The following is an 11,435-nucleotide window of genomic DNA, read 5'->3' on the forward strand; positions in this document are numbered from 1 at the left end:
TTTAACCAAAGGCTTGGTTGGAGTCTCCCAGCTCCAAGGAGAAAAACTTATGGATTTTCCAGCCGCCAAAGTGAGAGTTCCCAGGAAATGTATCCTCCAGGAGGGGCTTTGCTCAGGTTTCAGTGTTTATTTCTTTCCCTTAGTAAGCGACAAAGCTGGAAACTCCAGCCCACAGACCCTCTGTCACCCTCAAAATCCTCCTTTCTGGGCTCTGCTGTTGTTCCACCTTCCAACTTCACCCTGATCCCCTGGGAGCTGCACCAGGAGCAGCTTCCATCACCTGAGGAAAAGGGCAGGGCTTCCAACGGGAGGCAAAAGCAGATTTTCCCCTAGATAGTAACAAGGAATTGGACACTCCAGAGATTCCAGTGTGTGCCCTGGCTGTGAGGGAACATGTGCAACCAGGCTGGCCTCCCCAGACTGTAGGACTGGAAAATCAGCCTGGGTTTGTGAATGGAAGTATGGAATTGCTTAGGCTGGAAAAGCCCTCTAAGACCACCAAGTTTAGCCATTTCCCAGCACAGCCAAGCCCACCACTAATCATGTCCCCAAGTGCCACATCTACATAGCCTTTAAGTGCACGAATAAAAGCCCATTTCAGGCATAAGTCAAAAACTGAAAGAAAATCCATGAAATCCAGCAACACTGCAGAGTGTGGAGGGCCAGGTTTGCCAGCTACAAAACCCTCTCCTGGTTCCTTCCTCGTTGCGGAAATGGAATGTTTCCACTTCTCACTCCAGACAGTGTATTAGTGGTACCACAAATGAGTCTGTAATCATAGGATCACAGAATCATGGAATGGTTTGGGTTGGAGGGGACCTTAAAGCTCATCCAGTTCCACTGGGACAATAGGCAGGGACACCTTCCACTGTCCCAGGTAGCTCCAAGCCCCAATGTCCAGCCTGGCCTTGGACACTTCCAGGGATCCAGGGGTACCCACAGCTGCTCTGGGCATCCTGTGCCAGGGCCTCAGCACCCTCACAGGGAAGGATTCCTTCCCAATATCTGAAATAAACCCACTCCCTTTCAGTTGGAAGCCATTCCCCTTGAGGAAGTTATGGCTACATGAAGGATCAACTCACCTGAATAACTCCTAAAACTCCAGGAGCGTCGAAGGTGCTGTGTTGAACAGAGGGAACATGGAACAGCAAGGCTGGCAGTTCCTAAATGCTTTCTAGTTGGATTGGTCTGAAGGAAAAAGCCTTGGGGCCAAGGCCTGGAGGTCTCCAGATGGATGAGAAGTCCAAGGCTGGAATATCCCATCCTTCTGCAGGAGATTCACCTGATTCCAGGAGACACCTGAGGTTTGTGCTTTTAACCAACTCCCCCCACAGACAAGTGAAAAGATTCAGTGCCTAATGTGAGAAGAAGTCATGGGAATCCTTAGGAGACACAGCAGGCTGCAGCTCTCATCCTTGGCTGAGGCCTTCTTTGAATGCTTCCATGCACCAAAGGGTTCAAACAACTTTTTCCATGGCTGACACTTCCCTGCTGGCTCTCCTGGCAAGGCAAGGACACCCAGCTGCTCTGTGGCAGGGGGCAGAGGAGGTGTTCAGGCTTCATGTCCCATCTCCCAGGCTCATCCCTGGGTAAGAGCGATCCCCTGAGAGCATTGGGATTTCAGTCATTTCCTCCTTCCTTCTCTCCAAGGGTTTTAATTAGCACTGCCATTGCATTCCTTAATTTGGCCACATGCCTTGCTTCTAGTTTAAGCCTCCCTTTCCTTTTTTCCCCCCTTGTTCTGATCCCTTTAGGACTCAGCTGTAAACCTCTGCAGACCCTGTGCCGTAACACTTCATAATCACACTTACACTGTGAGTAACCCGACAGGAATCAGCTCGTTCCTGGTGATCCAGGGGGATTCTGAGCAGCATCTCATTCCATGCTGGATGCTTCCCACTGCAGGTCTTCTTGGCAGGGCTCTGTGGCAACCACTGGGATGAGCTGAAGCACCTTGTGGAGGGTCCTGCATTTCTGTGGGGAGGGGTAAGACAGAAGGGGAAAACCAATGAAGGAAGATTCTTTTTATGTCATGAATGCCCAGGAAAGTGATCTGTGTGTGAAGGGAAGCAGGAAAACAATCTGCGTGTTGAAGACAAAAGCCTGCAAGTGCAGAAAATGGAGTCATGAATCTTTTGGAGCACAAACACGCACATGTGGGCAGGTCCATCCACCAAAACTGGCCTTTCACTCACAGGTCATGAAATCCTGGAGTGTTTTGGATTGGCAGGGATCATAAAGATCATCCCATTCCACCCCCTGCCATGGGCAGGGACACCTGCCACTGTCCCAGGCTGCTGCAAGGCCCAATGTCCAACCTGGCCTTGGACACTTCCAGGGATCCAGGGTCAGCCACAGCTGCTCTGGGCACCCTGTGCCAGGGCCTGCCCACCTCACAGGGAAGGATTTTTAAACCTCATCTTTTCCAGTTTAAAGCCATTCCTCTTGCCCTCTCATGGATCATTCCCTTCCTCCACCCTGCAACGTGCTGCAGCCCTGTCCTTACACATTTTTCCTCCTGGCTGCACTTTTCAGGCCCTGATCCAACCCTCTGAGGAGTTTCCCACCAGCTCGAGCAGCTCTTGGATCAGGTGCCTCAAGTGAAATCCTTCCCAGCCAGATCCCATCACGGGGCTGTCGTTTGGGAGCCTCAGTTGTGAGCCTGGGCTTGGCTCCCTCGGTGACCTCTGCACAAACCTCTCCTGGTTTTGCTTGGCTTCTCCCGCAGTTCTGCAGCCGCCTGTGGGTTCGGTGGTGGCTCAGGTTACTCACTGATGGCCTGTTCTCCTACCTCTGCCTTTCAGGAAGGGTTCACTCCAGGATTTATAACGGGTTCTTGGTAGCACCCTCTGTACTTCAGTTTGTGAAACCATTTCAGTTTAACCACCTGTTTTCACATGCTCATAATTTTCACAAAGCATCCACCTTTTGGGATAAAATTTTCCATGCTTCAGCTCTTGGCCAAGGTGCTAGTTTGTCAGGTTGTTTGGTTGTTTGGTTGGTTTTGTTTGGTGTGGGTGTTCTTTGGTTTTTTCTTTGGTTTTTTTGTGGGATTTTTTGTTTGTTTGTTTGTTTGTTTTCAACTTTAAATAAAATTCCAAAAGAAAAAGTAAGTTTGATCCAAATCCATTCCACATTTCTGTGCTTGGCCCCAGGCAAGAAACTTTCCCTATTCAAAACAAAAAGAAACAAGAAAAAAAGAAAAAAAATGTAACCACTCTTGTGCATCTCAAAGGAAAAAAAAAATTCTGCTTGGGAGCTGCCACTACAGAAGCACTGTAGGAAAATGATTTGAGCCCAGCCATGGGCTGAAAAACCTGGTCCACTCCAAAGACTTGAAAATGAGGTGCTTCTCCTTGCCTTGCTGTCAGGCTGTGGGTGGTACAGAGCCTGTGGTTCCCCTGACACCAGAGCCCATGGCAAGGCTCTGTCCCAGGCTCTCCTGGAGCCAGTGGGAGCTTTTCCATAAAAACGATTTTTTTTTTTTTTTTTTTTTTTTTTTTTTTTTTTTTTTTTTTTTTTTTTTTTTTTCTGATGCTGGCAAGTCCATCATTAATTATGGGTGGGCTCAGAGTGCCCTGAGGTCAGGCTCAGCTTCCCAGTGCAATGGATGGGTTCAAGAAGCTGCCAGGGTTAGCAGGAGAAGCCGGCACAGGTTGTAAAATATATCCCAGGTTTTCCTTGGATTTTTCACTCAGGGCACCTTCGGAAATGGAATGCAAGGAAGTAACAGCAGGCTGTGAGATCAAGCAGTCAAAGTAACCAGGAAATGGTTTTTAAAAGCTTTCCATTGCTCCAGAAATAATGTCTCACCTTCCCTGAGCCGTTTGTGTTCTCCCCGGTGTTGACAAACACATCACTTGTCCTATTCGAGCCTGTCCTCATTCCTGTCACCTGAGCACACTGTCCCAAGCCACCCCAGAGCCCCAGACAGGGCAAAGAGAACAGTCCTGACCCCAAAACAGGGCTCTGGATGCCCCCAACAGCATTTTCCTCCTCCTGCCCTGGGGAGTTGTGCCACTAATTACCTCCATGGATTAATTCCTGGTAGCACAAGACTTCACTCTGAGCTCCAGCTTAGAAATCCATAACTTGGAAGTGTCCAAGGCCAGGCTGGACGGGGCTTGGAGCACCCGGGGATAGCAGAAGGTGCCCCTGCCCCTGGCAGGGGTGGCACTGGTTGACCTGTTCCATTCCAACCCACATCCTTCTGTAAAGGAAGAATCAGATTTGGGAATAAAAAGTGGCATTACAAAGCAAATTGATCTGGTCTTAGTGCAGGCTAAGAAATTTTTCCAGCAGAAAGGAGCACCCTGGGATAATGGAAGGTGTCCCTGCCCATGGCAGGGGTGGGACTGGATGGGCTTTAAGGTCCCTTCCAACCCCAACCAATCTGGAATTCTGTGACTCTCAGAGTGCAAAGAGACAGTTCAGCCCCAGCTGGATATTGGATATTTTTCCCAATATCCAATCAAAAGGAGTGGCAGCTGACCACATATAAACACACGTCCACGTTGATTAATGCCTGCTGGGAGCACTGGGAGTGTGTGAAGGTGTGGAGGTCACCCAGGGCAGGTAAAACTGTGCCAGGTCCACACTTTACTATTTGATTTAAGAAAGGGCACTTTGCACTTGCACAAAATAAGGACAAATTTTCTGGCCAGGTGCTGGGAATGAGCTGGAAGTGAAACCCAGTGGGCATCAGACATTTCACACAAACCCGAATTTCAGGATTAGTTGGACACCAAAATCCACCCTCGATAACCCAACACTTCCCCAAAAGTGGAGGAGAACCTCCTGCCCACCAGCCCCTTTCCTGCAGGCCTGCACAGCCATCACTCCAGGAATTTGGGAAGGGCTTCCTGCCTTCTGAAGGGGCTCCAAGCACACTTTTCTCCCCTGGGGAGCCATCCCACAGTGGCTCCCCACAAAGCCCAGCCCAATGCTGAGGGCAGCGGTGGAAGCTCCCACACATTCCCCACCTCTGGAAGCAGCTGGATGCCTTGGGGTGGTCCTGTGCTCCTGGAGCTCTGGGCATTCACACACGGAGAGCAAACACAGCTCCTGACACCTGAGAAAGTGACATTGGAACAAAATCCCACCTTCTCAGCGCCTTCCCATACGGCCCCCGGTGGCTCCACCGGCAGGGTTGGAGCCAGCACAATGGAACAGTATTTGGGTGTGAGAGACCTGGGGCTCCCACCTTGCTCCAAAGACAAGGATCCCATTAATGGGAGCTCCTAGTTCACAGCCCAGCAGGGTTAAACATAAAACCAGCCCTTTCTTGACACTTCACTGGAATGCCAGGAGCTCGGGAGCGCTGAAACTGGAGGAGAACACCTTCCCTTCCTGCCAGGTTACGTGAGCAGCACAAAGCTACGGTGGGTGGCCTGGAATTCCTCCTGGCTGCAGGGCTGGTCCCCTGCACGAATGCTGACACCATCTCTTGCTCTCCTCTCCTTGTCCCATGTGTGGGGACAGGCACAGTTTTCACACTGAAAACCCATCACTGTTGGAAACTCTCCGCTGGTTCTTCTGCTCAGCAGCTTCTCCTCATCCAGGCTGCTCAGGGTCACGGTTGGATGGGGTTTGGAGCAACCTGGTCCAGTGGAAGGTGTCCGTGCCCATGGCACAAGGTTATCTTTAAGGTCCTTCCCAACACAAACCATTCTGGGATTCTGTGCTCACTTTAAGTCCAGGTCTCTTGGGGCACCTTCCAGAACTGATATCCCTTTGCTCTCCTGTCAGAACATTTGTGTTTGGACCCGAACTGTTGGGACTTTTTTTCAGCTGTCACCCTGCCAGGAGCAACAAGCAGCAGGAATGAAGCTCTTAGTGAGACTAGAACAAATAAACCTTCCTGTACATCGAGCTGAACCTCCCACAAAGGCCTCTGCATCTTTGTACAACCTAAACAACGCTGCCTCTCCTTGCAGGCCTCTCCTCCACGTGCAGCTGTAATGGGAGAAAATTCCACAGCCAAGCAGGGAGATGCCTAAAGGAACCTCTGGCCCCATGGGAAGCTTATGCTGGAGCAGGGTCCTGGCAGGACAAGTGAACCCATGGAAAGAGGAGCCCAAACTGGAACAGTTCCTGCAGGACTGAGCCCATGGATAAAGGGACCCACACTGGAGCAGTTCCTGCAGGACTGAGCCCATGGATAAAGGGACCCACACTGGAGCAGTTCCTGAGGGACTGAGCCCATGGATAAAGGGACCCACACTGGAGCAGTTCCTGAGGGACTGAGCCCATGGATAAAGGGACCCACACTGGAGCAGTTCCTGAGGGACTGAGCCCATGGATAAAGGGACCCACACTGGAGCAGTTCCTGCAGGAAGGACTGAGCCCATTGATAAAGGGACCCACACTGGAGCAGTTCCTGCAGGATTGACCCATGGATAAAGGGACCCACACTGGAGCAGTTCCTGAGGCACTGAGCCCATGGATAAAGGGACCCACACTGGAGCAGTTCCTGCAGGACTGAGCCCATGGATAAAGGGACCTACACTGGAGCAGGGAAGAGAGTGAGGAGCCCTCCCCTGCAGAGGAGGCAGCAGCACAGCCCACAAGTTGATCATAGCCCCCACTCCCTGTCCCCCTGTACCATTGGAGGGGAGGAGAATAAACCAGGAGTGAAGCTGACGCTGGGAAGAACAGAGGGGTGTGCCGAAGGTGTTTTTAAGTTTTGGGTTTATTTCCTGCCCTACTCTGATGGGACTGATAATAAATAAATCTAATTTCCCCAAGTGGAGTCTGTTTTGCCCATGACAGTGACTGGTCAGTGATGCCTCCCAGCTCTTATCTCAACCCCTGAGCCTTTCCTTACATTTTTCCTTCCTGTCTGGTTGAGGAAGGGAATGATCAAGCAGCTTTGGCAGGTACTTGGAATTCTGGGCAGCCAGGGTTAGCCCACCATAGATGGTCCGGGGAGGTAACTTGGGTGTTGTGGAGAGAAGCATCTTGGGCTCCTTCTCTTCCCACTGCCACCTCTCCAGGTGAAATAAAATAAAGTAAAATAAAATCAAACAGCATTGTGCAAACAGTTAAGGGCTGTTTGTCTGCCTTTAGCAGGATGTGAGGAGACCAAGCTGCTGGCACAGGGTACCCAGGGAAGCTGTGGCTGTCCCTGGACCCCTGGAAGTGTTCCAGGCTGGGTTGGACAGGGCTTGGAGCAACCTGGGATAGTGAAAGGAATCCCCGCCTGTGGCAGGGGGTGGAATGGGATAATCTTTAAGGTCCTTTCCAGCCCAAATCCGTCTGGGATTCCATGGAAGCCCAAGTCTCTGTGTTCTGGCCATCAGTGTCACTTGCTACTGTCCCCTCCTGTGCTCCAGCCCCCGATGCACACCCACGCCGCACCTCAGGCTCACTCCAGTTTCCAGCCCTGTAACGTGCACTGGAAGTCCTGCCGAGATTATTTGAACTGGACAGGAAAACTTCCTCTCTCCTTCCCCAGGTTAAAGCCAGAGCAGCTTGGAACCTGCAGTTCGGAGCAACTGCTGCTTATCCAACCACCTTCTCCTTCCCAGACGTGGACTCCCAGCTCCTCCCAAGCTCAGCCGACACTTGGCTCCAGCAGCAGCAAATGCTGTTACAAAAAGCAGAGAAAATCTGAAAGCACAGGAGAAATGAAGCAGCTCTTGCCACCAAGCTAAACCTAGGAAAAGCTGCTGGCCAGGAAGCAATCCCTGTGGCTGGGCTGCCAGCCCAGGAATGAGGAGACACTGGACAGCTCCCGTCCCACGTCCCATCCCTTCCCTTCTAGATTCACTCAGTCCCCTGTTTGTTATCAAAGCTCTCTGTTGAACTTTGAGGTTTGTTTAGGAGAGTGGGATAGAGGTGGGATGTTGTCGTTTTGTCCTGGATGCAAGAAAATCTTTTCAGTTCAATGTAAGAAAAGGGAGCCACCCTTCTTCAGAGAGGGGACAGGTCCTGTTATGCCCTGGGCATGCAGGATCTGCTGCCCTTTCCAGGGAAAGGAAATTCTTCCTGTTTGTGTCTGTATTTGGGCTGGATGTGTTATTTCAGGTATTTTAGTTTCTCCTTTTTCTTCTCTGCCTGATCCTGCACAGGGCAGAGTGAGGCCATTGCCTTCTGCTTGATGCTCCTCAGTAGCCAAAAAATGCCCAAAAAGGGGAAAGCAGCAGGGAGGGCAAAGCTCACCTTGCACGTTCACCACAGAGCTGAACACACCCAGGCAGGAGCCTCAGTGACCCAGCCAGCACCTGAGCACACGAGTGGCCTGGAAAAAGCAGCCAAACCCATCCATTCCCTGCCCATTCCTGGGCACACAACAAAGCCAAGCCTGTGGGAGCCAGCAGGGCATAAAACAAGGCCGACCCGAGCAACCCCGGCCTCACAAGTCATAAATCCTGGGGGAAGAATTCCTCTCCCTTTTCTCCTGGGAAGCATTTCCCTCCTGCGGCTTGCTCTCAGCTGCCATCGGCTCGTGGATTTGGGTGGGAGGGGGTGGGAGCTAATCCTTTTTTCATCATGTTAAATTAAACTATAAACCATACCTCTTAATTCTTTTTAATTAAATTTCTCCCTGGAAAATGGAAATGTTATTTTGCCATGTTTTTTCACAAAACAGGGCAGGGAAGAGACAGGCCTTGGTGTTGCAGGGAGATTTCTAAAGAGCTGTAGGGAGTGCCTGGGGCTCTCCAAGAGCTGAAGGGGCCTCCATGGCTGGCAGATCCCAAATCCATGCCTTGTGCTAGACTGGCTCACCTCCACAAGGGTAAATCTGGGAGAAGGGAAGAGCACAAATTCATGTGAGGCAGAGTCCAGCCTTTTTAGGTAAGTAAAGTCTTAGTGCCAACCCATCCCTTTGGAGTCTCCTGCTGGAGAAAGGACACACTCCCAAAAATGCTTGAAACACTTCTACACAGCCACAGTTCTGCCTTTCTGTCCTACAGCATCGGTCTGAAAGTTGCTTCCTCAGTGGCTGGATCCAAGATGCTTTGGGGAAAAAAGGATTTTAAAAAATCACTGGAATATTTCATATTTCAAGCAAGAACTGTTGGAGCAAGACCAACATGAGCAGGCACCAGCTCAAGGGAGTGAGAAACCCAGACTGGACTCAGGGACATCACAGCAGAGTTGGAGGTGGTTCTGATGGCTCCACGCATCAGAAATTCCTGACTTCAAGGTAGAAATAGCAATGCTGATGAGGATAACGAGATGGAAGCAGAGGTAGAACTCTTTTCCCAGGTGAGCAGAGAGCCTGGAGCCACCGCCTGGGAAGACACAAAGGTCTTGGCATTCACCTCTGAGGCCAAGACTTCCACAACACTTCCACACCACTCTGCACATGTTCGTTCCACAGCCACACATCTCCCAGCGGGATCAAGAGCGAGCTCTGTCCCCACTGGGGACACTGCAGGGCACCAGGGGAGTGGGAACTTGGCGGTGAGGGTATCCAGAATTCAAAGGACCCACAAGGATCATTGATCCATCCCCTGGCCCTGCACAGATCCCCCGACAATCCCACCCTGTGCATCCCTGAGAGCATTGTCCAAAGGCTCCTGGAGCTCTGGCAGCCTCGGGGCTGTGCCCATTCCCTGGGGAGCCTGGGCAGCACCCAGCACTCTCTGGGGGAAGAACCTTTTCTAATCTCCAGCCTGAGCCTGCCCTGACACAGCTCCAGCCATTCCCTCAGGTCCCAGTGCTCAAGAAATCAGCTGGATTTGGAAGCAGCTCAGGTGACCAACACAGCTGGACTGGAGACACCGGGAACTGGTGTCTCTGGTGAGGTCCCAGGCAAGCAGAGTCTCTCCCAACCCCAGCTGGACCCTCTTGTACCTAAATTCCATCCAAATCCTATGCCACACACCTCAACCCTACAGCCTTCCCTTCCCTTGCACTCCTGAACACAAAATCAAAACTCTGCCATTGCCACCCTCGGGAGCCTCCTACACCCAGAGCACTCATGGATGTCCAACATCCAGTGGAGACCTCTGGGCTCACCCCACTGTCCCCTTCCTTCCAGCCTCCTCTGTCCCTGAGTCCTCCTGGCTTGGGGAGATCCTGTCACCCCCGTGTCCCTCCCTGCCCAGCCACCAGCTGCACCTTTCCAGCAGAGGAACATTCCTGGCTGAAGGCAGAGGGGCTGGCAGCCCCCTCCCGACCTGCTACGGCAGAGGAATGTCAGGCACGTCGTGAAACACAAATCCTGCTTCCCAGAGCTGTCAGGCTCCATTAGCGCCGCAGGGGCTGACAATGAGAAGGGCTTTCAATCCCAAACCACCGCTCGGCGAAGTTTCCTTTGCTAATGAACCACCCACAGGCTGAAACACAACTCCCTGGCCCTGGGTGTGCACACACATCCCCTATCCCCTCCTCCAGGCACAGCTGCTCCCTTTGCTTTTTTGGTGCTGCATCCTCAACCTGCCCTCAGCTCCCAGGCTTTGTTCCACCCCTGGAAAACAGAACAAATCCAGAGAGCGAAGGCTGCGTGATGTTCAAATGCTATTAAATCTTAATATCAACCAGCTCTTGTTTGGTAGTGATTTTTGGTCAGCAAGCACAAGAGAATGGGCACATAAAGAAGCACAAAGGCATCCCTGAGTTCTCCCAGGGCTCCAAGCCCAAGCTCCTCACCCCGAGAAGGGACAGGCACTTCTAACACCAAGGACAGAGGGACACAAGTGTCATGTCACCGGGCAAAGACCACTCAGAGCCCACCAGCAGGGACAGGATGAGGGGAGGCTGAAGGGAACGTCACGGAGCAGCTGAGGGAAATGAAAACTCATGGTTGAAATCCTGTTTAACCCAGAAATCCCTCCATGTCTCTGGGGAACGTCTGCTGGTGCTCCCACTCTGCTTTCCTGCCAATCCCAAACTCCAGCAGCACCACGCTGGATTTTGGGCATGCAGAGAGGTGTGGGAGGGGACCAAGGGGTGACAAAGGCTGGGGGACAGGTGACAAATCTCTCTGTGCCCTTTAGGGCAGTGGAAAGCTCATGGGGGCAAACACTGCCTAAGCAGGGGTCTGAGCAATCCCACCAAAACCTGTATTGTACAATCCAAGTATTTAATGGGAAAAGGCTTTCACCAACAGTTCTGGGCTCTGGGGGTGCTGCTGGACATTCTGAACCCCTTTTCCTTCATGTGCTGAGACCCAGGACGGAATTCAGTTATTGGAAAAGGGCCGTGCAAACACAAAGAGCTCAGTGTCACAGGCTATTGTTACAAGTGATCAAAAAATTTCTCTTCCTTCCCAAGCCCTCAAATGCTTCTCCAGCCCCTCCAAAACCCCACACAGCAAAGCCTCCCACCCTTCCAAATGTATGTACTTAACACCCTAAATGCTCACATAATGCTGATGATCATTTGGTAGATTTTTAGATCCAGACACCAGATAAAGGAACCATGAAGAAAATCCAACAAAAAATCCGGAAAAACATAGATGCACCGATCAAAGAAGGAAAACC

Source organism: Prinia subflava, chromosome 6 (assembly GCF_021018805.1).
Source record: "Prinia subflava isolate CZ2003 ecotype Zambia chromosome 6, Cam_Psub_1.2, whole genome shotgun sequence".
Lineage (NCBI taxonomy): Eukaryota > Metazoa > Chordata > Aves > Passeriformes > Cisticolidae > Prinia > Prinia subflava.